Source organism: Stenella coeruleoalba (genome assembly GCF_951394435.1).
Source record: "Stenella coeruleoalba genome assembly, chromosome: 4".
Taxonomy (NCBI): Eukaryota; Metazoa; Chordata; class Mammalia; order Artiodactyla; family Delphinidae; genus Stenella; species Stenella coeruleoalba.
The window spans coordinates 62,914,356-62,939,062 of NC_137149.1; the positions used below are offsets into that span (position 1 = coordinate 62,914,356).

Below are 24,707 nucleotides of genomic sequence, written 5' to 3' on the forward strand. Positions count from 1 at the left end.
ATAACTAACAAGGACCTACTGTATAGCACAGGGAACTATATTTAATATCTTGTAATAACCTATAATGGAAAAGAACCTGAAAAAGAATATATATATATATATATATATATATATATATATATTACTGTACACCTGAAACTAACACAGCATTGTAAATCAATTATACTTTAAATTGAAAAATAAAATAAAAATTTTAAAAATGCCTTGGAATTGGAATCATAAAGTCTGAGTTTAACACCTGCCTCTGTTGTTTACTTGTTGTCTTAATTAGGGCAAGATAACTTATCCAAGCTTCTGATCTCTCAAATGAGGATAATACACCTCACATGGTTGTTATGAAGCTTCAATGAAGAAATTATTCAGAACTTCTCAAAGGTTTTCTCCCAAGAACCCCTCAGGAAAGTGGGGTGGGGGTTGTAGTTCACACCTCTGTTGAACTGAAGGCACACTCAAACAAAAGCAACTTTTTTGAAATAGGTTTCATCTTGAAAGTTTATGAAAAGTTTGTATTTTATACTATAATATATACCTATATTGTTTCAGTATTTAAATTATGTTTTAAATTGTTCACTGCTAATTTACTTAAATTTTTTCCCATAAAATAATTGAACAAAATGGATGCTCATAAAAAATGCCCTGTATTATCCTTCAGTTTTCCATATTTATGAGAAGCATGGATTTATGTGAAGTGGCCTCCCACATGATGGTTGGTCCTCCATAATTTTGCTGAACCTGAATCTGTCCACCAGAGGAGCAGCAAGGTTAGTTCAACAGGCAAAACAGATAATATGAGGGGGATTCCCTCCATAGAGGCAGTGCCAAGGCAGGTTTGCTAGTCTGGACATAAATCAAGGGTAAAGGTTAGAAAGGATCTATAACTTCATTTAAACCTACATAATCAAAAGGAAAATGATCATTGCTATGTAAACTGTAGAATTTATATACTAGATAATTATATATTCATTATAAATAATTACATTTATTTATAATAAATATATTATTTATATTTTAGTTATAATAAATATATTATTATATATAATGTTATCACATAATACAACATATTGAATATCTTCAGAGAGAAAATTATCAAAGATTACTCCTATCTTTTGTTTTATTCTTAGAACCAAATGTAAAAAAAAAAACCCTCCACCCTCTATACTAACAACTAGAAATTGTCAGTTCTAAATCTGAACTAGCCCTAAATATATGCTCTATACATTTAGCTGTGGCTCACTTTCCATTGCCAAGGTTTCAATCCAGTGAAAACATTAAACACAGTATCACTAAAGCAAACCCCCATACGAACTAAATGTGGTCTGCCCTCAGTTTCCTCATTATAAAGTGGGGTCAGCAATACTTACTTCACAGGCTGGTTATAGCACTAAATGCAATGATGCCTATGAGTGTGCCAGGTACAGTGCCTGACACACTGTAACCAGGACCACCTGAGTTCTAGGCTTCATTCACTGCTCTGTCATCGATGCCCACCTATTATGGGCTGAATTGTGTCCCATGCCCACCCCCTTGGCCAAATCCATATGTCGAAGTCCTAACATCCAATACCTCAGAATATGACCATATTTGGAGATAGGGTCTTTAATGGAGTAATTAAGTTAAAATGAGGATTAGGGTAGGCCCTAATCCAATATGTCTGGTGTCCTTATAAGAAGAGGAAATCTGGACACAGACAAGTACAGAGGGAAGGCAATGTGAAGACATAGGGAGAAACCATCTTACAAGCCAAGGATCCAGGTCTGGAACAGATCCTGCCGTCACGGCCCTAACAAGGAACCAATTCTGCGGACCACTTCATCTCAGATTTCTAGCCTCCAGATATGTGAAAAAATAAACTTCTGTTGTTTAAGACACTTAGTCTGTGGCATTCCTAGCAAACTAATATACCACTGGAATGAAAGCTCCATGAAAGCAGAGGTTTTTCTTTTCTTTTTGTTCAGTGATGTACCCTGAGTGCTTAGAACAGAGCCTGACACAGAGCAAGCACCTAGTAATTGTTGAACTATTACATAAATGCCCAGTCCTGTACTTGGCACAAGATATTTAGCAAATATTTGAAGACTGAATAAATGATGCTATTTCCCAAATACCAAATCAGGACATAGGTTGAAAAAAAAACTTCTGTAAGTATATTTATGTAAGCAGTGTAAAACTTTCAATATTAAATCACACTTGACAATCACCTCAATTGAAGAGGGCAAATGTCATGAAATTCAAGCTGGTCTGGGAAAATCCAGCTTTGGTAGAATAAGTTGCCAACTGTTTGATGTCCCTACCCCTTGACCTAAATTGAAGCACCGTACATACAGCTCTCACTTGCTTTTCCAACCTCTTTTCTCCAAGTCTTCCACACTTTGCTGGAACCACTGTGGTCTCTGCATCTGTTCCAGATACACCAGGCTCAACTCAAATCCCTCCTCCCACATGAAGCCTTTGCTGACCCTCTGAAGCCAAGGCTTATTTGGCTTCAGATATTTATTTATTTATTTGGACTACTTTTTAAAAAAACATATCATCTACTTCCTCATACCATCGGTTATCTTTGGGTGAAGATATCTTTCTGGTTTCCATTTTAGATTGAAAGGTCTCTGAGGACAGGGATGTTGTAAATTACTTAATTCTACCCCTATCTAAGTAGAGGTCCAGCAAATATTGTAGATTATAAAATTATGTCATTGGAAAACGGCATAGTCAGCAGTTACGCCGAACCCCAGCCCTGAGTCCAAAGAGTCAGGAAAGGCACTGGCAAATCCAAATCTCTTTTACAACTTGGGCACAAGTCCTACTAAAAGTGGGAAATGGAGAATTGCAATTACAGAGCCGTGGTGCTGTTAATGTCTCCATTAACATCATTCTAATAAACATACATCAGGCCCTATTTTTGAATAATGTCTATTTGACTAATGCTGGGAGTTTCCTTTCCAAGGATTCTTACTATTCTTTCCTTTGGCTGGTTTTTTGTTTTTTGTTTTATTTTTTTGATTGACTAGACACCGCAGATAACCAAATCAGCAGCAGGGTGCGGAAATACGTTTGATCTCTGCCTCTGTGGGCTTGGCAAACAAGCTAGAGTGTGTTTATGCAATCATAGGCAAAAGAAATACTACATAGAATTAATTACTCTTTTTTTTTTACTATCAGTCCTTTTTCTGATTTTCCTGATATGAAACATGACCCAGTGTAAGGAAAAGTCTTTCCTCTTGATTTAATGCAAAAACTTTAGGAAAAATAAGTGTGATATTCCTCAGTTTGTTTTCTGACCATTTGATCTCATCTTCATATGACCTTTAAAAAAATCCTGTTGTTATGTTTCTTTTCATTTAATTGGATCCAAACAATAATGATAAACAAGATAACTGGAGAAAGGAGGGTCCTAACCTCACAGGTAAGTGTGGATATCACCGTCTTTGACTATTTTAATGTGCTCCTCATTGAATCCCCAGTCTAACTTTCTCTCCATTTTTATGTGATGTAAGAGGACATGTTGAATGGAATTTTTATTGATAATAGTTTGAATAAAATATTTAATTATAATATTCCCCTTGGGAAATTAGACTCTAATAACACTATTTTGAGTAAAGTTTATATTTTCAGGAGTATAACTCAGAAATACTAAAGCAAGTGATACGGAATAAGGTATAAAATATCAAAATACAAATCAATACTACATAAATCAGACTGTGGACATCCTTTTATAGATAAATAAATTCAAATGGAAAAGATCATTTACGTGGTCAAGGAAATTAGTTGTTGGAATAATATAGAATTGTCCATTAAGTATAAAGAGTTGAGACAGGAACTATAAAAAGATAAAACCCTTACCCCAATCAGCTTACGAATAACTACTGGAGTGCAAGCTAACTAGAAGTATAAACTGCACGGGGAGCTGAGGAGGGAGGTAATTCTACTGATAAAAGCAATTTTTCTTTAATTTTTGAAAGATGCCTTTTTTAGATTCAAAAAGAAAATTTGAATTATACACATTTTATTTAAAAAAAATGATACAGGAAAGGTTTTCTTTAAAATAAGATAAACAAACTTTGCCTTCCTTCTTTAGTTTCTAAAGACTATAGAATAGAAAGATTGCTATCTAGAATTGAAATAACATAATCAACAGTGTTATTAGGGAGGGCATCAGGCATAGCAATCACTGTGTCTGAATTAGACAATACATCTTTGTCGGGTCATCTGTACCAAATGGTCTAGATTAAATTAACTCTTTTTTTTTAAAGAATCTAAAGGTACTTTTGCTTCAAGTACAGAAGAAAGTCAAAGGGAATACATTAAGAAGTATGACAAATTTTGTCATACAAATAGCACTACTCATTTGATAGCACTACCACCTAATCAAAACCGCAAAGTATCAAGGACTGGACTTTGGAAAGGTTCTTTCAAATGCAGCAGAATGGGGAACACCTCGAGATATTTGGTGAGGGAAAGCAAACAGATTCTACCAACAGTATCTCTCCTGAAACATGGTAAATAAATCCTCATCAAGACATTTCCTGGGAATTTCTGGTGGCGCAGTGGTTAAGAATCTGCCTGCCTAGTCAGAGGACAAGGGTTCGATCCCTGGTCCGGGAAGAGCCCACATGCCGCGGAGCAACTAAGCCCGTGTGCCAAAACTACTGAGCCCACACTACACAACTACTGAAGCCCGCACGCTCTAGGGCCCGCATGCCGCAACTACTGAGCCCATGTGCTGCGACTACTGAAGCCCGCATGCCTGAAGCCTGGGCAACAAGAGAAGCCACCGCAATGAGAAGCCCGCACACCAAACGAAGAGTAGCCCCTGCTCACTGCAACTAGAGAAAGCCCACGCGGAGCAAGGAAGACCCAAAGCAGCCAAAATTACATATATATAAAAAAAAGGCCTTTCCTGTATCCTCCTGAATCTTGGGAACTTCTCTAAAATGCCCTCATCTTCTCAGGACTAAGTGAAATACAGTGAATTTTATTTGAAAATTGTGCCAAGTAAACACACAAATGGGAAAGGAGAAAAACTTGTGTGAATCTGGGGGAAATCTTCATTTTTCTGACAGCCACAAAATACTAAGAGAAATGAGTTTAGGATTCCACCATTGTTAATTTCAGCTTCTTTTGAATCTTTATATTTCTTATCTCCAGCACAGAAAAGGAAATTGGTTACATAAATTACTGTGTAGCAAAAATTGTATTCAATGAGTTTTGAAAGTGTTTCCCTCTTTTTTTTAGAAAGTGAATTTTCTATGAAGATACTGTGACTACTAGGCAGAATTGTATATTCAGTGGTACTGATGACTTCTTTTATGATGGTATTCCAAAAAATTTTTTAAATATTTCTCATAAACCTGCTAAACTTAAGAGGTGCTAGAATCCATAATGTTCATTAAGTAACAGATCCATTTGCAACGATAATGAACAAAATTGAAATGTAAGTCTAAACAGCTCATGTAAAACTGCTGACTGGCTAAAATATTCTTTAAAATCTAATAAACTAAAGATTATACTGATAGCATAAACACAGTATACATTGTAGATCTTTCTTGTCCATATCATAACTGAGTAACTTTAAATAGGCAAAGATCACCCAAAAAGTACTGTACATAGTTCAAAGTTCCCCCATATTTCCTTTTTATCCCCTCCTGAAAATACAGTGTCTTCAAGAAAAGGGGTGGAGGGAGGCAAACACTGGAATACACACTGAGACATAATTTAGAGGTGTTCATGATAGAAGAAAGCACAAGTCAGTGAATTAAAAATTGAATATATGCCGTGCCTTTTTTGGTATGAGAACACATAAAAATAGAAATTTAAAAGTAACTAACCAAGGGAAGAAAAACATGGCTAAAAGGGCCGGTAGCTGAGTTGGGGTGGGGATGGGCTGGGGGACAGAGTCAGGGAGACAAACAGGATGCCAGGAGGTGAGAAATAAGGGTGGGGAGTAGTGGGCAATCTGAAGAGGAACTAACAAGGTCTGTTGCTTATAGTTACCCAGAAAACTTTAAGAATAATAACAGACAAACAAATGTAGCTTAAAGAAACCTGAGAGAAGCTAGCCCCTGCTGGCTGGGACGACAAGCCCCCCTGTATTAATGGTGCTTGGGGAGGCGAAGGTAATCTCCCACATATTCACATTCAGCACAACTGCTGACACTCCTGTTCCCCGTTGAATCAACAGATCCTGGTGAAAGACCACGGGGAGAGGGTGGGCGGACCTTGTGCTCGGGGAAGTATATTTCTGTCTCTTGAGAAATAGGAACTTTGGCTCTATTCAGTCCAGTGTGCTGGGTTTTCTGGTTTTTCGGTTTTGTTTTGTTTTTTAACTTTTTCTCTTTGGAGTCGCTTTTAAAGCAAATACACGCTATTTTGAGGAAGAATCTCAGTTCCAAGAACGTGCACAGATTCAAGCCCCAGTTAAAAAGCCAAACAGTCAATAAAGGAAGATGGTCACCCTCCCGCGACCTCACCTCCTAGAGCCCCTCCCTTTCCACCCACAGCCCCCCATACGCCCCCCCACCTCAAAACTCACAGGCGCAGAACCACACCTCTACTCCGGGTGCCTTCAAGGGGCCACCTTGTAAAACTGTGCTTCAGGCCCTACATTTAATTACACACAGCGTGCACATTACTTTCTTAGCTATTTAAAGAAGCACACTTCTTATAACAAAAGTAATATAGGCCCACTAAAGAAAAAAAGGCACATAAGAGCACTGAATGGCAAAAAAAAAAAAAAAAAATCACCTTCACTCTTATCACTTTGCTATTACATTATTATGATTTCAATATTGTCTGCTGTTAGCAAATCTTTTCCTATTACAAGGGCAATGAAGAATTCTCTACTGTTCATGTGATCCCACCATATACTTATTATTTTTCTAGACGTATCAGCAAACTTGTAAGGCACTTGTGAGTGTGGACAGGCTTGCCAGATTGGGAAGCTAAGGAATGAAAGTTGAAGCCTTCTTCCCCAGTAAGTACCAGGGAAACTGGTGCAACTGGGCTTTTACACAGAGGGAAACGCTTCACATGTCACAGTTCAGGATTTGGAGGTAAGCATGCAACACACTTGGAATCAGCTGAAAAAGGAAGGCAGCGAGGCCACTTCCCTAGAGTATAATTCGCACAACATCCCTCTGCTGGCTTAGTTACTGAAGAGGGAAGATGTGTGAGTGTGTGTGTGTGTGTGTGTGTGTGTGTGTGTGTGTTTAGAGTGAAAGAGATGGTGTGCGCACACGCACATATATATGTATTTCTCCCCATGGCACATGCGCCATAGTCGCTGCCTCCTGCACTGCACTGGTGGAACTTTCCATTAGAGGTATTTATATTTAATGTCATTTTATATGCTATCATGCATCTCACTTGTTCAGAAACCTTCCACGGTTTCCCAAAGTCTGCTGGAAAAAATTGCATCTCTTTGGCATTGCATTTTCCCCCCAGCACAGCCTCAGCTGACCTTTCCTAGCTTGCCTTACACCATGTGGTTCGTCCACCCCACCCACCACCCCTCCACCACCAAATCCTGGGTCCCTGGGCGCCTCTCCAGACTCCAAAATGCAGTGTGGAGCCCCCTCTCCCTCCAGCAGTGAAGTTCTGTCACTGTTTATCACCTCCTCCATGAATATTTTGGGGATTTTCCTGACCAACGTGATTTCTTTTGCAAACCTATAAGCTCCTTGAAGACAAGGCCCAAACTGCACAAGAATACTCGTAGTTTTTGAATGAACCAGTTTACCTTTTTATCCTTTTAACACCCATATAAGGGTTCTTTTCTAAATTTGGCTCATTATATTCTGCATTGTGTAATAATTAATTAAGCAAATATATATATTCTTTCAAATCTCTTGAACACAGGGATCATATACATATTTCTTGCACTCCTACACCCACCCCAGACCTATAGCAAATATTCAACCAGTACTTACCAAACTAACCCAAATCCAGGATCTAAATGCCAATACATTTTCCATAATATAGAGGAGAGGTTTGGAAACATAACGAGTAAGGCTCATTCCAAAACAAGCTGAAAGATGGGAAGTACTTTATCTTACTTTGTGGGTCTCCCATTCTCTTAGAAATAAGTTACAACTTAGAAATAAGTTACATTCTCCATTTTTATGTGTGTAGGTCATTGATTTGGGAATTACAATTCATTTCCCTTTGAAATAAATGTTATAAATAATGTTTAAGATCCCTGATAAGTCCCCCAAAGCCAATCTGAACACTCAGTGAAGGAGAAATAGTATATCTGCAATAAAAAGTAGAAAATAAAACTATTGATATATTTTACTAGTACAATAACCAATAAAAACAACCAAATACAAGTGATTATTTTTAACTTGAATAATCATGATTCAAGGAAAGCAGATTTCACTATACAAAAAGGAGGATATATCTAATCATTCTCTCCTGGTTGCTATCATTCACCAGTCTCTTGGGAAATCAAGATGTGGCCTGAGGACCTAAGTCTTACTCTTGATTCCCCAATGTGGACAAAATTATGAGTAATTTCAGCATCCACATGGAACCACATTTAATACCCCATTCGTTCTGTTCCTTCGTCTCCTCATTTTCAGGGATATTCTCCACCCATCTCTTCTCCCACTCCCACAGGCACACCCTGAACCATGCTACCCCTGGGGATAGCATGCATCTCCTTTAAATGTTAAACTCATATATCCCCACTCTCTGGGAACTCACCTTCTAACCTTCCAGGTCATTCATTACATTATTCCCAACACACCCATTCTCCGACCTACTTGAAATGTCCAGGTCACTGATCCTTTGCCCAGATCTCTACAGTGTCCATCTGTTTTAGCTCTCCAGCTCAGATTCCAATATCCAACATTTCAACTATTTTTGTACTACTGTCCTTCAATTGCATTGTTCTCTCAAACATAATCCAGGACAATTTCAATTGTCCACCTGCATTAGAAATAATGAGAGCTCCTGGGTTGGGTGTGCAGGACACATACCATTTTGATCTTTATTAAAAGTCATGGTCACCTAACTCAACCTCAGTATTTCCTGGCAATCCTAAATTGGATGGTTGGTTGGATGGATGGATGGATAATATTAGTGAAAACTTGTAGAGATGCTAAAGAGAATCTCTGCACCCTTTGTAATGCTTTTGAGATGGGTGACCCTTAGTCTAGCATTTCTAATTTTACTTCAAAACATGTGGCTTTGCAATTCTGAGAAAGAGTAAAGTTGGAGGCATCACAATTCCTGATTTCAAAACTATGTTACAAAGCTATAATAATCAAAACAGTATGCTACCAGCATAGAAACAGACACATAGAACAATGGAACAGAATTGAGAGCCCAGAAATAAATCCACATGTAGATAGACAGTGATATTTGATAAAGGAGTCAAGAATACTCAGTGGGAAAATGACAGTCTCTTCAATAAAAATGGTATTAGGAAAACTGGATATTCACATGCAAAAGAATAGACTGGACCCCTATCTTACAATACACACAAAAGTTAACTCTGAATGGATTAAAGACTTAAATGTAAGACATAAAAACATAAAACTACTAGAAGAAAACATAAGGAAAAATCTCCTTGACGTTGGTCTTGGCAACAATTTTTTGGCTATGACACCAAAAGCACAAAGAACAAAAGAAAAAATTAACAAGTGGGATTACATCAAACTAAAAGGCTTCCGCACAGCAAAGGAAACCATCAACAAAATGAAAAGCAACCTATGGAAGGGGAGAAAATATTTGCAAATCATCTATTTGATGAGGGATTAATATCCAAATTGAATAAGGAACTCATATAACTCGACAGTAAAAAACAAAAACAAACAAAAAATAGTTTTAAAAATGGGCAAAGTACTCAAATAAACATTTTTTCCAAAGAGGACATACAAATGGCCAACAAGTGCATGAAAAGGTGCTTGACATCACTAATCATCAGGGAACTGCAAATCAAAATCACAGTGAGATACCACCTCACACCTGTTAGAATGGCTATCCTCAAAAACACAAGAATAACAAGCGTTGGTGAGGATTAGAGAAAAGGGAACCCTTGTGTACTCTTCTTGAGAATATAAATTGATACAGCCACTATGGAAATCAGTGTGGAGGTTCCTCAGAAAACTAAAGATAGAACGACCGTATTATACAGCAATCTCATTTCTGGGTACATATCCAAAGGAAATGAAATCGCTATCTCAAAGAGGTATTTGTACTCCCATGTTCATTGCTGCATTATTTATAATAGGCAAGGTATGGAAACAACCCAAGTGTCCATCAACAGATGAATGGGTAAAGAAAATGTGATACACACACACTCACACACACGCACACACTGGACTATCACTCAGCCATTAAAAAAGAAGGAAATCCTGCCTTTTGCAACAACATGGATGGACTTCAAGGGCATTATCCTAAGTGAAATGTCAGACAGAGAAAGACAAATACTGTATGGTCTCACTTACATGTGAAATCCTGACCAACGTGATTTGACCAACGTGATTGGTCAAATTCTAGAATTGGTCAAATTCTATGAATTTGAAAAAGCCAAATTCATAGAAACAGTAGAATGGTGGTGGCCTAAAACTGGGAGGTGAGGGAAATGGGGAGAAGCTGGTCAAAGGATACAAACTGCCAGCTAGAAGATGAATAAGGTCTGGGAATCTAATGTACAGCATCATGTATATAATAAACAAATTGTATTCTATACTTGAAAGAAGTTGTTAAGAGTAGATCTTAAATTTTATTACCACCAGAAAAAAAAAAAGTAATTACGTGAGGGGATGGAGGTGTTAACTAACTTTATTGTGGTTATCATTTTGCAGTATATATGTGTATCTAATCATCATATTGTACACCTTAAAATTACATATGTTATAGATCAATAACATCTCAATAAAGCTGGAAGAAAAAGAAAGGAGAAAAAAAACATACATTTTCCTTTAGGGTAGATGTGTCTGTGTTGATCATAATTTCACAAGCACGTGAAAATTTTCTGCCTTCGTAACTCAGTCCATCATCACACAAGGAGGAGAAACTTTCCTGGGGAAAGAATGGAAAAACTCTGAAAGAGAGTGGAGGAGGGAGAAAGAATCTCAAGAATATGTGTCTGTGTATCAGAAGGAGATTGCCTGAAACGGAATTAACTGTGATATAAGCCCTGAAAGAGAAAGTGGAGGTTTATAGTGGCTTGTATCCACTAGGCTCTGAATCAATCTCAACATAGTGTTACTGTTTAGTTGTCATCTGTTAATCAACAAATATTTTTGGAACAACTTATATTTGCCAGACACTGTTCCAGGAGTTTGGGAAACAGCATTGAAGAAGACAAGAGGGTGCAGAGAAAAGGAAACCCTCCTACACTATTGGTGGGAATGTAAATTGGTGGAGCCACTATGGAGAACAGTATGGAGGTTCCTTCGAAAACTAAAAATGGAACTATCATATGAGCCAGCAATCCCACTCCTGGGCATATACCCGGAAAAAGCCATAATTCAAAAAGGAGTGAAGAAGACAGTGTCCTTGCTCTCATGGAGCCCAGGTTATAATGGGGAGAAAAGGTTAAAAAAAAAAAAAGCAAGGAGAACTAGACATTGAATGAGGAAGGGAGGGATATTTTAGATTGTGTGGTCATTCCTAAAGATGTAATATTCGATCTGAAAACTAATGTTGAAAAAAAGAACTATCTGTATGGAAATCTGAAATCTTGCTTTCCCCTCATGACTACAAGATGGCTGCCATAGCTTCAAGCATCACACCCTCACATAACTTCCAAAGCAGGTCTGGGGGTTTATCCTTACAAGAGTTTCCATTCATCAGAAGAAACATTTTCCATAAGCCCCAGCACACTTCCCTACAGGTCCCACTGGCCAGAACCAGGTCACATAGATATGGTTCTCTCCACTCACCAGCAAAAACGATTGCAATGATTGGTTGGGAGGAATGATGCTGGCTCCAGGGAGGGGTACCCTTCCCTGAGCACATGCTGCCCCAAACCTAAACCAGACTAGCCTGCTATCCTCAAAGAGCAGCAGTGAAGCAGCTACTGGAAGGACCAAGCTTGAGATATTTCATTTACCCAGGATATATGGATTTATCCAGTACCAAAGCCTGTGCCAGGCACTGTACTAGTATTAGGAATAAAAAGAAGACCTAGACACCACTTTGTACCATCTCCTTAAAAACAGTGAGGGGAACTCCTTCTTCCCTCTCCCTCACTATTTCAAAGGTACAGTTCATGGCCACTTGCCACCCTGAAGCCCCCTCTTATCTTTTTGGTCTGAATGACTTCTTCTCAATTCATAGTTCACACTTACTCATTTTACAAACATTCATTGAACATCTGAGCCATAAGGATACAATTTTGCTAAAAAGACAAGGTCCGTGCCTTCACAGAGTTTCTATTTCAGTGACATAGAGAGGTAAAGAGTCAATTACAAGAAAGAATAAAAAGAGGTGAAGCCTGGGTGCTATCAGGGTACCAAGAAGGAGCACCTCCACTCATCCAAAGGTGGGGTGAGGGATGGTAGTAAGAAAAGATAAATTTCATTGAAGATGTCATTTAAAGGATGAATAGAATTTAGGGAAATGAGAGTGGAGGTCAGGAGTTGGGGAGAAAGCCAAGGAGGCTAGTCTATCTAGAAAAATGAGCGTGTGCAAAGGGCCAGAGGTGGAGACAGAGAGTTGGAGGAAAGCAAAGGAAAGAAGCTCATTGTTGCTGGAGAAAAGAGTGGGAGGGGAGCCCAGGTAGAGATGAGTTTATGACAGGTGAAGGTCAGGTCAACATTGGGGCTAAACTCTTGGACTTTATCCAGAGAGAAGCCATTGAAGGGCTTGACACGTTTAGGTTTGCATTTTAGAAAAAGGCATTCTTAATCCTTTGCTCCAATCCCTTACCCACACTTCAGCCACGCTGCAAACAGGATGACCAACAAGACACTGTGGCAACAGGCTGGGCCAGGGTGGTGGCCAAGGAGTGGGTGTTGATTGAGGAGGTCAGGGATTCAGTGAACCACAGGACTGTGACCACCGAGGGAGGGGGGAGGAGTTAAGGATGACTTCAGGCAGTTCTGGTTGGGGCACCTGGAGGGATGGTGGTGTCCTTCACTGGATGGATTCATTTTTGGACAAGTTATGTTGAGCTGTCTCCCACAGGGCACTGAACACAGTTGTGTTCATTAATTAATCTTTTTTATGACTTCTCTCCTCCCTCCCGCATCTTTCATATCAAAGCCCCTCCCTATCAGATAGACCTACTTCAATCTTCTCTTCAGGTTTTCATTACTCTGTGTCCCCTGAGTGAAGCCTGTAGTTTTTGAGACCCCACTATGAGCGAGGCACAGAAATGCAAAACAATTTCACCAGTCATCACTAATATGTTGTTTTTTCTCAGCTAAGTCGTCTAATCAGACATTTAACGGTGTCAGTGATCAATGGGTTGCAATTAGTAATTGACCCGAATCCAACTTTTCCCCTTGTATTTGTCTTTATTCACTAAAACAAACAAACAAACAACCTCATCCCTTTACATTTTAAAGATTAATCTTATGGGACAGTATGATGGCACATAAACCGGTGTCCATTCTGGGTGTTTTCCACGTGGTCTTTTATGTATACGCATTTTTTTTTTACAACAAGCAATTTCACTATTTGAGGTTTCCCGGTACTAATTTTATAATACTGTGTAGTTACATGCCGGGGCTCCGAATATACTCTATCTCTACGTTTTAAGTAGTACCATGCCTGGATGAAGCATCAAAGAGAGAATAGTGAACTTAAAGGGACTTTAAAACATCTTGAAGCAATAACAAGCCATAGACTGCAGCTGGGGCATTTTAAAACAGTGCACAAGACTAAAACAATTGAACCAATTTGTCCTTTGTTCTCTTTATTGCATTCTTTATTACATTAGTACTGCTGAAAAAGAAACTCGAAAAGCATTAAACTTGGGTACCAAGCTCTCCAAAGTCCTTCCAGGGGCCTGGCTGGGACAGAAAGCGAGTTTCCGCCTCCCGGCTCCTGTGAACTCCCCCGAGGACGCTCGCGCTCGGTCCCAGGGAGGCGACACGAAAGGAAAGGTCGCCGCTCCGAGCCCTCAGCTCGCCCCGAGTTCTCCCTCTGGGCGGGAGGATCTGGACCGAACTTTGCCAAGTTTTCCGACAGGCCTGGCTGAGCAAATGCCGCTGCGCCCGTCGCCGTTACGCTCCAGCGGCAGGCCCGGCCGTGGGAAGTTTGTTCGAGGGTCTCCCGGCCTTCAGAGAAAAGTCCCGGGAGGTGGGGGCACCACCCTGCCGGGCCGCACCCCCGTGGAGCGGGCGACAAGGGGGCCCCGGCGCCCCCGGGCACAAAGAAAGCGCGCCAGAGGATGGCTAACGACCTTGGAAACTCCGGACCATTTTAGGGTTTAAGTCACCCTAACTGCCCTCCCTTTCCTCGCCGCTCTTTCTCTCCCGAATCCGCCCCCGTCCACCCGCTGCTTCACCAGCGGTGCCTTTTTCTGCTTTTTCTTTAAGAGAGTTGTCTGCGCTGGGCCCAGGAGGGGCCGCGCTGGGCGCGGGGCCCAGCCCTTCCCGCCACGCCCCGGGGCCGCCCTTCCCGCCGGAGCCGGCTGATTGATGGCCCCGACCGTCCCGGGTCCCCCGCCTCGGCTCGCCCGCGAGCCCGGCTGTGTGTTTTGGAAGCGGCGCAGCGGGCTGCAGTGCTGTGACGCCCGGAGCGGCCAGCGCCGCCCTTCCTTCCCCCCGGGCTCGGGCGGCGGCGCGGCGGCGGGTCCGGGCCGGGCGGGGCCGCGGGCTCCCGGGCGGAGGGCTACAGGGAGGGGACTTCGGGGCGGGGGCTCCAGGGCGGGGGCGCGGGGCCGGGCGGAGGGCGGAGGCCGCGCACGCCCAGCCCCACGGCCGCACCGCGCCTCGCGGGACAGGTTGGGCAGGCGGGGCGGCGCCCGGCTCCGGGGAATAATGAGTGTCTGTCAGGCCGTCCCCGGGTGACTGGGCGGGGCGGGGCGGAGGCGGCGCGGGAGGCGAGGGTGGCGGGGGAAGGGCGCAGGGCGGGGTGCGTGTTTGCGCTAGTGACTCGGCCGACCCCTCCGGCGGCTGCCTCCACCCAAGTGGGTGGGGACCCGCCCAGCCCGGGCGGCCGCGGCGGCTCCCTCTCCCCTCCCTGACCCTCCCACCCCGGGTCCCAGCCTCTACTTACCCCGCCAGCCCTGGGAGGCTCGCAGAGCGAGCGGCGCCGGCGTCATGTGACTGCCCGGAGTTGGTGCCAGGAGCCAGAGGGGAGCCAGGAGCGGAGCCGCGCGGAGCCGGGGCCCGAGCTGGAGCGCAGCGCGAGCGCCCGCCGAACCGAGCCGAGCCGCGCCCGCCGCACGCGCGCCAGTCCCCGTCCCCTGCGGCCGCCACCGCCAACGCCGCCGGGACTGGAGCGCTGACACCACTGCATCCGCGGGTTTCCAGGCAGCCCGGATCCGGGCCTTTATTTCTCGCCTGCAGCGCTCAGCACCGCGCCTCGAAAAGTAAGTCCCCTCTCCCTCACCTTTCCTTCTCGCCCCGACTCCCGCTGCCCCCCTTTTCGGCTCGTCCGGTTTCCTTTTTTTTTCCCCCCAAGGGGGGGCGCGCAGTGAATGGGTTGGGGGTGCAGCGCGGAGGTTGGGGCGCTTCTGGGCTTGGGAAAGTGCAACAGCTCCAGGCAGCCGGGGGTTGGGGTGGAGGAGGAGGCGAGGAGGAGAGGGCCCCCGGGTTCAGCGGTGGAAAGTGTGGGATTGGGGAGAGCCACCGTGCGGATCGGCGGGTGCGGGGAGCGAGGCTGGCGGCGCCTGCCGCGGCCCCAGTTAGGGCGCGGGCGGGGGCTCACCTGTGTGGTCCCCCGACAGCCGCCCGCCCGCCCGCCCGCGATTCCCTCCAAAGCCCCAGAAATCTCAGTTCCCTCCGCGTGTGGCAACGTTGTTTGGAGAAAGGTAGCGCAGAGGCCGCGCGCTCCCGCTCCTCCCCCTCCTGTTCCCCCACCTCCCGCGCTCTCCCCCTCCCCCTCCCCGCCCTCCGCCTGCGCCCCCAGCAGCCCCCCTCCTCGGACGGGGCGTGCTGTCGCTCACCCGCCGGCGGAGCAAACTTGGAGCAGCTTCGCGGGCCTTCTGGGAAGAAACTTGGGGCGATTGGGAGTGAAGGCAAACATCCCAGTCTCGGTGCTGGAGCCCAGGAGCTGCCAGGGCGTCTGGATTCCCGAGGGCAGGAGAAAGAGCTGGCCGGGTTTGGAGAGTCCTCCTCCGGTGCAAGGAGAACCTGCCGCAGTGTCTGGAGCAAGGATTGCAGCGTGGCTGGAGGCGGAGAACGCCTTAGGCAACTGCCCGCAGTGTTAGGGACCCGAGCCGGGTGGGGACTGAGGGACGGATCCCTGGACCCGCACCCTTGGGACCTACCTTTCCGAGTGGCTTATTTGGAGATGGCAGACAATACCTGGAATTGTCATAGCTACTTCTTTGGCAGATAAAAGAGAGAACACTCTACGCTGCTTTAAAATTTACAGCAATATACAATAATACTAGATGAAGAACGTGTGAATGGGACTTTTTTTAAAGTCAGGTTAAACGGAAATTGGTAATTGCTCACCTTCTTGTATTTCACTAAAATAAACATTTTACACTGAATTTTTTTTTACTCAGAATGTATTTTTCCATTAATGTCATCCAAGACACTTAAATGTATTTATATTCTCACAAGAATCTAGTATATGGAGAAAAGTATGAAGTAGTATTCTGAGTTCATTTAGATTTAGTATCTGTAATTATTAAGCAAAATCAAGTGGGGAATAGGGCAGTTGTTCACTATAGGTTATTCCACAGAACAATTTTGTGCTGTCCTTTGCTGAGTGCTTTATGTATGAATTTGAGGAGCATTTTTAAGAGAGAAATCCATCTGGATGATAATCTGCCTAGCCCAAGAGAAGACTTGCTTCTAGGGAAAAAACAATTTAATAACACTAACATCTTCAAAATTTTGTGAGTTAGTATCTTTAAAAGAGTTAGTAGTATCTTTAAAAGAGTGGATGAGTTTCTTCTGACTTGAAACATGGATTATGGGAGTTGCCCTTATTCTGTTAACAGAACCTGAAATGGGATGTTTGATTAATTTCATTTAGCTCCCTAGAGAAACTGATATCTCAGTTTCTACAGTCAGTGGGATTTGCTGCAGAACTGTTAGAAGAAAGCAGCCTAATGTACTGTGGGTGAGGTCAGTGAAGATAGGCTGTAAGGAGCATTCTGTTTGCATGAAGAATGCAAGTATGAAAATCCTAACGTGAGAACAACAAAAGTAACTGCTTAGACCACAGAACCTTGTCAGAGGTAAAACATGACAACATAGCTTTGGAGAGAGCTATTGTTTTTTTCACTGCAAAGTTTCTAAATTAAAACCCAATCTTCTGGTTGCTATGGACACAGTGATGCCTTTTTTTCCTTCTTTTCTTCTTTTTTTTTTTTTTTTTTTTACCTGTAGTTATGTCTGCCCACAGATTCTTAAATCTCTGCTAATAGAAACCTGAGTTAAACAGTACTGGCTAACAAAATAAAGAGAAAAATCAGAAAAGGACTAGTGAGCGGATTTTGCTACCTTAAAAATACCTAAAGGAAAAATAGACATTTTAGGATATCTTATACAAATTGATACTCTATTCTGCAGATTGTATAACAATTTTGGATTAAATGAAATATCAGGAACAGAATCAGATTCTCAAAAGGTGGATTTTTGTAAATCTGTGTACATGTAGAACAGATGTGCAGCTGTGTGGACGTATCTTCGTAACTATGCAGTTGAAAAAGACAGTGAAAATTTGGGGTGACTCTAGATGTCCCACACTCTTCATCTTAGAATTTAGTTCTGTGGCTCAGGGACACTTACAGTTGGTCCCACTTCGGTTATGCGGGATGACCCCAGTGTCAACTGAATTCTCAGCAGCTGTGCTGTCTAATTTTCCTCTTGATGCTCTGAGGCTGAACAGTGATCATTACCCTATTACCTTAACCCAGAATTTGATCGTGACTAGAGACCATCCATTAGGATGGGGGAGAAAGAGACAAAAGAAATTGGTAGGGAGGCTGGTGTTAATTAGGAAGGTTTCTGCTGCTTGAATATGATAAAATCACATGTTCACTTACGGTGTTTACTGTATGTGGAAGCTCCTATTTGTAAATAGGGCAGGTCCCCTGTATAAAGCTGGTGTTATTATTCACACCCATAGAACAAACACCTCCACCCCCCTGTTGTTGTCTTAAAAAACTCCAGCTGCTCATGAATATAGGGTCAGGGAGGGCCGGCTAAATGTTTCTCTGTGCTTTCTCTCCAGCACAGCCAGCAGAGCTGTTTCCTGTTCTTTGTTTCAAGGCTGGGGTTTGCGTCATACATTCCAAGTGGCATATGTGTGCTCTTTCCTGTTTCAGGCTGTTTTCTGGTAGATCAGTAGCCCAGACCAGGCCGTGGTCCCTGCCCCTAAACTCCCTATCCCCACCCAGGGAGTTATCATGTCTCTACACACTTACGATTGCCTAAGACGCCTGTGTTATGTCATAATGAGAAGTCAGTTAACCTTTTCACATACACCCTTTGCTCCCATGTGTTTGTATGGGTGAATAAATGCTTTTACCTTTTTTAGTTTATCATTGCCAGCTTGTGCTTTTAAGAAATGTGTGTGCATGTTGGCTAGAAATCTAAAGGAGGTTGTTTTGTTTGTTTGTTTTTCATTCTTGTTTTGAGATAGGCATTTTGCCCTGAAGCTGTCAATTTTGGATGGGGTTACCACCTTACAGTTTAAGAAGATCTAGCATGATCTGAAGGATGTGGCTCACCCTTGCATTTCACACAGGACATTCAAGGCACAGGAGGCTTCATGGGATGGAGAACTCAAGCAGCCTTGGCAGCTTGGACAGACTTGGAAGTCTTGCTTATGTTTTAAGGGAGAAATCTTCTATTGAAGCAAAACATAAGATGTATTGAGAGTACTACAGGATTATTTCTTTTTAAGGACAAAGATTTGACTGTATGCTGCATCTGATTTCCAAACTGTTCTAAGAATAAAAAGCTCAAAAAAAAGGAGAACTGGAATAAGTTCATTTAATGATAGTTTGGAAATTTTTAACCTTATATTTTGAAGACAGAAGGAGAATGCTCTTGTTTTTATTGTTTTACAGTAACAACTTTCTCATAATCCACCCCCTTTTTTTTGGTATATTCTGTCAGTTGTGAGTTAGCAAATGTCTGGATTAACCATTTAAAACCTACTTTAACAAACTATTTTTCTGTGGTTCTCCGGAAATGAAGTTTTAAAAACAAGGTTGGAAAAGAAAACTTTTGACAAGTTTCCCCCTTAAATGTCTTATTTGGGGATTTTCTCTAAAATCTAAAGGAATTATCTGCAGTGTTCTCTAATGGAATTGATGGAATGAGTTGCTGAGGAAGCACATCAGGCCCTACCTATTCTTCCCCAAATCGGTAATAATAATAATAATAATAATAATAATAATAATAATAATAATAATGCTTTGGTTTTAACATCTCTTCCCATCACGTTTTTCTTTGATAGATAAAAGGGAAATGCACAATATGCTATTAAGAAACCTACTAGGGTCAAATAGTAGGATATTGACAACCTTCCAAGAAAAAAGATGGGAGTTTGGAAAGTTTCAATAAGATTTTTCCTTTCTTCTTTGGAGGAAGCAAACTTGCAATACTAAGCTGCTTGTAGGACAAGAGGCCTTTAAACTAAATTCATAAGTAACCCAAATTGAAGTAAGTTTTTTTGGTTTAGTTCCAAAGTTGTGAACAATTCAACTAGATTTGGTAGCCTGAGTCTTTATTTGGCTTACCCCAAATCATTCTTTCCTCCCTATTTGTTGGGAGAGGGAGGTGGTTAATAGAGGTGATTAGGATCTAATATGTTCTGTCAGGAAAAATTCTGCAAGCTTTTAAATGTAAGCTAAACAGTTGGGGAAAATTGTACCAGTCTGATAGTTATTATAATTACCAAAAAAGTGAGGGAGGTGAACACAATAGTTTCATCTCTAAACCATGTAAATCATTTATCTCCATCCCCCCCCCCCTTTTTAGATACTTGACTTCTTAATTTGTCCAAATCAACATTTCTGCTATAAAATGAACAGCTTTCTTAAGTGGTTCTTACTCTCTGTTTTCACACCCAGTTGTGTTTAAGAAAAATAAATACAGGCAACCTCATCCTTTAAGTATCAGGAATTACATTATTCTGGAAATTGGGTTTCTTTCTGAAGTGCTTCAGTTATCATTGGTTATAGCTTAAAAAAAAAAATCCTAGAGACATAAAACAATTGATATCTGGTTTGCTAATATGTAGTATTCCAGCCAAAACTCATGATGGAGTGAGTTGGAAGGGAAGGATTAGGATGGCTTTTAGCATTCTCATTTTCAAGCCTGATCTGTCCCTTTCTTAGACCCCGTTTCTCATCTGAAGCAGTAATGCCAGAGCTCGAGACAGGAAACCAGACAGCAGTCTGCCCTGATAAGAGAGGGCATTGTCTAAGGAAGGTAGCCCTGCTTTCCCCTCCTCAACTCTCCTTCCTTGAAATTTAGTAGTAATAAGAGACACAATGCTATAGACACAGTTTCTGAACCAGAACTAGGACTGTTTTTTCCCACAGCAAATATATGTATGTATATACATATATACACATACATATATATACACACACACACACACACACACACACACACACACATATGTATGTCTCTATGTATATCCTTTTAACTGGCTCTGTGCGTTTTCTGGAAAATCACCATAGTTAAATGGCACATTAGAAAAAATTATCAGTATATTTTGTATCTATTGGTCAGAGTATTTAATAGTAAGTTTCTTCTCTAGCAAAGCAGATTCCTAGAGCTATTGGAAACTCATTCCTTTGTGTTGGCAGGCCGAATACATTATCACTTCCCCCATCTCATTATTAAGGGGAGCTGGAGACTGAATGTAGTCAGCTAAGTGGCCCTTCAGCCCGTGCATTCCGTGTAACCCTGGGTCTAGCTCTTACCCTCTTCCCGGAAGGGGGTGCCTCCTGAGACAGCCCCCTTCCAAGAGGACCCTGAAGGAGCCCAGCTTAACCTGGGACATGCTTAAGATGGTTGCCAATCTCTAGAAGGCCTGGGGCTCTCCAGAGATGGCCTGGAGCTAGTCTCAACCCAGATCAGTGGAGTTTGGTCAAATCTAGACAGAAGAGGTCCAGCAGACACTGAGGTCAGCGCCTTCTACCCTGGAGAGCGACCTGTGATCCAGTGTGGGGTTTTTCTCCTTTGTCCCATATGCTCTTCATTCTAACTACTGTTCTCCGAGTCTAATCACTGAAATCCACTCTTCTGTTTGTTCTTGCACTTTACACCCTGGTACCTTCCAAAGCTTTGCACCTCCAAACCGCTAACATTAGGAAGTTCAAGTTCCTGTTCCACTTAGTTCTCCAGACAAGGGTGTTTTGTCTCCCAAGCCTCCTGAGTAAAGTTTTCACATTTACTTTGCGTTTCGGGTTTTAGAAGATGATTTTAAGGCTAGCTGCACTGACCCCTGGGCAGATTTTCCTTGTGTGAACCCCTTGTGTACAGTCACTCTGAGGCCCTTGCCCTTCATTTTATCCTAGCATGTAAGAAGGGTAGTTTGACATCCATTCATGTATTCATCTCACAAGTATTTACTGAGCACCTACTCATTAGAGCTAATCTAAGATTGCAGTCATTTTTCTCAGTTATGCCACAAAATGGAGTAGGTCCAGAGTGATCTAACCTGAAAAGTCACTTGGAAATCGTAATTGTCTGCTGGAACCTCCCCATGGCACTGCCTTCCGTGGGCCAGTGTGGCACACACACCCCACGCCCCTGGCCCCAGGGGAGTGCCCCAACTGTAAGATGATTCTACTTGAGAGTGAGTCCCATAGCACAGAGTGGAGCAGACCAGCAAGAGCCGCGAGTCTGCAGTGGACAAACTTGGCTTCTGGCTGCAGCTCCAGCCAGCTCTGTGAATTTGGGCGAGTCTTTTCACCTCTGTTCCTCCATTTCCTCATTTCTAAAATGGGGACGAGGACCTGACCCTTCCACCTTTGTACAGTTATTATGAGGATTTCCGTATTTACTTGGGTGAAGCTGCCAGTTTTTTCTGAACAGTTTTATGGATGCACTGGCTAATAATCGGCTAATTGGGGCCTTCAGAATGTGTCTTTTGATGTTGCGTCCAGGCATGCACTGAGACAGGGGAGGCATCAGGGACCAGTGAAGTCACCACTGCTGTAAATACACTGCCCCTGGTTCCAGATCCCCGAATGACAGACCTGTCTGCAGAACTCTCCATCCCACTCTTGATGTGTGTTGTCCCCTGCCAGGGAGACAGCAGGGTGGAGTGCCAGGTCCACCACCGGCCTTGAAGTCTGACTGCTTGGGCTTCAAATCCCAGCTCTACCACTTTACCAGCTGTGTCATCTTGGGCAGATTAATTTACCTCTCTGTTTCGGTGTTATCAGTAAAATGGGAAGGTAGTACCTCCCCACCTCATAAGAATGAAATGACACAGTCCATGTAAAGAACAGCACCCAGAGAGTGCCAGTAGGAAACCTGTGACATCACTGAGCCCCTGGCTTTCCTTGGTCAATAGAAGAAGCTTAAAACAAAACAAACCGAGTGTTTGTTACACACACACCTTGAAGTCGCCTCTTTCTCTTCTCTCTTGCTGTCATTTTTTTTCCCCCTGTTACACACACACACACACCTTGAAGTCGCCTCTTTCTCTTCTCTCTTGCTGTCATTTTTTTTCCCTTATATTAGGTGTTTTTTTAATTTGTTTGTTCGTTTTGCGGTACGCGGGCCTCTCACTGCTGTGGCCTCTCCCGTTGCGGAGCGCAGGCTCAGCGGCCATGGCTCACGGGCCCAGCCGCTCCGTGGCATGTGGGATCCTCCCGGACCGGGGCACGAACCCGCGTCCCCTGCATCGGCAGGCAGACTCTCAACCACTGCGCCACCAGGGAAGCCCCAACCTATCTTAGGTTTTAAAACAGAATAGAGACCTTGACACTAGACTTGTTTAGAAGATCTGTGGGTGGGTAAAAAAAAAAAAAAAATCAGGATGATGCTGATAAGGTCTCTGGAGGACCCGGAACAGGCAAGGTTAAGGTTAGGAGCATACCTTTTTTTTGAGGAAGTTTGGTTTAATAGGTTTCCTTTAGGTTAGGTCCCCTTACTCCTATTACTTATTTAAGGGAGGTTGGTTGGTTTGTTTTTATTTAAGGGAGATTTCAAGTGCATTCGAAGGGAAAGGGAAGTGACTGTGGGACTCCTCATACCGGCTCAGTGCTTTTATATTCACTCCTTTGGGCCTGGCAAAAAACTTAGTGGACGTTCCCGATCTCCTCTGGGGAGCAGGGAGGGAGCCCCTCTAAGGGGATGTAAAGCACTCCTGTCTTCAGGTGCTGCCAGTCCGGGTGGTGGTCCTGGGCAGACCATTTGTAAAGTAGAAAGGCGCAGCCTATCTAGGTAAGAAGAGGTGGCCTCAGATTGGTCAGGGAGCGATCAGCTGGCTGCGCCAAGCGGCGAGGGCCTTGAGCTGGTCTTTGAAGAATTAGGAGGATTTAGATAAGCCGGAAGGGGACGGGCATTCCACCCTGGTTGCCCAGCGTCAGGGCCGAAAATGAACAAAGGCGGGGTAGGGAGGCGGGGGTGGGGGGACAGGGCAACCAGCGTGGAGGGTTCCTGGTGGAGCTGGGGCCGCTGGTAGGAGAGGGGACGCTGAGCGTGGTGCTTGAACTGACTCTGCAAGCCCTGGGGGTCCCGTCGGAGGAAGGTTTGGGAGCTTGGGAAAGACCAGCTGAGAAGAGGGCTTTGAGAAGTGTAGGTGGCAGGGGCGTCAGGATGGATTCTCCATCCTGGGATGGACTAGTGGAGGTGAGACCCCAGTAACACAGTCTTGAGGTACTGAGGGCCTGGCCCCCTGGTGGCAGCGGTAGGTGTGGAGAGAAAAGTTGGGGAGGAAGGCTTAAAAGATGACCTCTAGGCTTCCACGGCGAGTGACGAGAAGATAAGGCAAATGGGGGAGGGGAGCAAGGAGGAGGAGCGTTTCCGTCTGGGAGGGGTTGAATTCTCTTACATAGCACTGGTGCAAAATGCTTTTTTGTTTGTTTACTTTTGAAGGAAGAGGGCAGTATTAGCTCAGTTCCACATCCAGAGGTTCTGTGGCTCTGAAATAAACGTTTAATGGAGCATCCTCAGGAGCCGGGGGAAATACCACCACTTCTTTCTGGTTATTTGCAAGGTTCCAGCCATCTCCGCTCAGACTGGAATTTCCAGGAACTGTCAGCTGACCTGAGCCAATTGGTCCCTCCCAGTGCCCTCCCCCCCGGCAGGGCGGGGCCCCATGGGTGGAGGCCCCTTAGGGTGGAGTTGGGTGGGTCTCCAGTGATAGGGCACCCAGCGGAGAGGCAGACGGAGGCAGTGGCCTCACGCAGCCCTTCTGGGTCTGATTATATAACACTTCACAGAAGAAAACTGAGGGCTGAGGCAGACCTTGTAAGATGTGTACACAGCAGGAGTACACATTCGAGGTGCTTTTCAATTGAGTTGAGGTGGCTCGCCCTTAAAACTAAAATACAAAATTGTCCGAGAGCGTGAAGGATGAAACTGAGTATGTAACCTCAGTAGGGAAAATGATGAGTGTTCGCTAAAATTTCTTTAAGAAAGATGTTGTAG

General features: G+C 43.4%; 1 protein-coding gene and 1 long non-coding RNA gene across 6 annotated transcripts in view; one reads left to right on the top strand and one right to left on the bottom strand.

Annotated features, from left to right (window-relative positions):
- The window catches only part of LOC307185416, a 72,888-nt gene extending 61,865 nt beyond the window's left edge, over positions 1 to 11,023 (bottom strand). For all 3 annotated transcript variants that reach the window (XR_013828046.1, XR_013828047.1, XR_013828048.1), the window contains exon 1: positions 10,915 to 11,023. This is a non-coding gene — a long non-coding RNA (uncharacterized lncRNA). The remainder of the gene's footprint in view (positions 1 to 10,914) is intronic.
- Positions 11,024 to 15,352: 4,329 nt separating this feature from the next.
- KLF3 (KLF transcription factor 3) overlaps positions 15,353 to 24,707 on the top strand; it is a 36,527-nt gene continuing 27,172 nt past the window's right edge. The window contains exon 1 of one of the 3 annotated variants that reach the window (XM_079919657.1): positions 15,353 to 15,490. The gene's annotated coding sequence lies outside the window, so the exon portion shown is untranslated. Of the gene's footprint in view, positions 15,491 to 24,218; positions 24,563 to 24,707 lie in introns of those variants that run through there. The other 2 variants (XM_079919658.1, XM_079919659.1) reach the window with 2 other exon arrangements.